A 2,050-nucleotide genomic window follows, 5' to 3' on the forward strand; every position below is an offset into this window, starting at 1 on the left:
CCAACATAGATTGTCTCTAAGTCTGGTTAAGTGTGAAATTTATGAATTAAGAGGTGATCTATTCATTCCAGGCAGGAATAGTACATTACTTTGACCAGTCTGTAAAACTTACACATAATCCACTCAAAATTTCAAGTAACAAAACATTTGTCTTAAATTTATAGGCTCCTGGAAAATTACAGGCTCTCATATTGTATTCTATAAGGAAACATTTCCTCTGCTCTTTCTGTTAACGACTCTTCATAGTAACACTTTAACTCCTCAGTTGCTGATATTATTATCAAGATAAACTTGTCCTCCTGGGTGAGAGAGGTGGATTTGCTCCATTGTGACTGCTCTCTGGTCACATGGGTGTCCCAATTTCTAGTTATATCCCTACATTCACTTTTTATTTTTGTATCCATCCAATTCTGCTTCTCAGATCTTCACAACACCCAATATAAATACCTAGAGTCCCTTGGACTGCAAGGAGATCAAACCAGTCAATTAAAGGAAATCAATCCTGAATATTCATTAGAAGGACTGATGCTGAAGCTGAAGCTCCAATACTTCTGATGTGAAGAGCCGACTCATTAGAAAAGACCCTGATGCTGGGGAAGACTGAAGGCAGGAGGAGAAGGGGATGAGGACGAGATGGTTGGATGGCATCACCAGCTCAATGGACATGAGTTTGAGCAAGCTCCAGGACATGGTGAAGGACAGGGAAGCTTGGCCTCCTGCAGTCCATGGGGTCACAAAGAGTGACTGAACAAAACCAACAAGTTTGGATTATATTAAACACTCTTTCCATAGCTTTTCCCATATCAAAGGATTCAGAACATGGTGAAGCAGGGAGAAGGGTTGAGATTTTAAATGATTTATAAGGCCCCTAGGGGAAAAAAATATTAGACTGAGAAATCCTAGCATTTACTGGTCTATACAAATGAATTACAATGTGTCTTTTTATGAAATTGCAACAAATGACTAGAGTTGCAACAAAATTAGACTTTTATTTGGAATGATTTGAGTTGGAATAGGCTGCTGCTGCTAAGTCACTTCAGTCGTGTCCGACTCTGTCTGACCCTACAGATGGAAGCCTACCAGGCTCCCCCATCCCTGGGATTCTCCAGGCAAGAACACTGGAGTGGGTTGCCATTTCCTTCTCCAATGCATGAAAGTGAAAAGTGAAAGTGATGTCACTCAGTCATGCCCGACTCTTAGCGACCCCATGGACTGCAGCCTACCAGGCTCCTCCGTTCATGGGATTTTCCAGGCAAGAGTACTAGATGAGTGCATGAGGATGTATGGGAAGATACATACTTAAGGAGGTATCAACAGGTATGTATACATAAGTTGATAAAGTACACCTTTGTAAACAAAGCTAAAACATTTAACTATTTTTTTCACTATCTGATCCTTCCAGAATTTGCTATCTCCACCTGACTCCCCTATGGACTTGATGGTTTACTGCCAAGAGATTAAAACTAGTTACACAAATCACGGTTAGATGTGTTGTTTTGAAATTGAGTATGTTTCTGTCTCTCTTGTATGATCTTCTAAATGCTACTATCTGTATCACTTATTTTGTCTACTTTATAAAATTGTCTCTTGCATTATCCATTGTGTAGCATGGCCTTCGCATAGAGAGATAGTTTATATATGTCAAAATAGGGAAAGGAGTACATCATGGCTGTATTGTCACTTTGCTTATTTAATTCATATGCAGAGCACATCATGCGAAATGCTGAGCTGGATGAATCACAAGCTGGAATCAAGATTGCCGAGAGATATATCAACAACCTCAAATATGCAGATGATGCCATTCTAATGGCAGAAAGTGAAGAGAAACTAAAGAGCACCTTGATGAGGGAGAAAGAGGAGAGTGGAAAAGCTGACTTAAAACTCAACATTAAAACAACTTTAAGATCATGGCAACTGGTCCCATCACTTCATGGCAAAAAAGAAGGGAAAAAAACAGAAGCGGTGGCAGATTTGTTTTCTTGGCTCCAAAATCACTGCAGACAGTGACTGCACCATGAAATTATAAGACACTTGCTTCTTGGAAGAAAAG

This window comes from Ovis aries, chromosome 5 (assembly GCF_016772045.2).
Source record: "Ovis aries strain OAR_USU_Benz2616 breed Rambouillet chromosome 5, ARS-UI_Ramb_v3.0, whole genome shotgun sequence".
Taxonomy (NCBI): domain Eukaryota; kingdom Metazoa; phylum Chordata; class Mammalia; order Artiodactyla; family Bovidae; genus Ovis; species Ovis aries.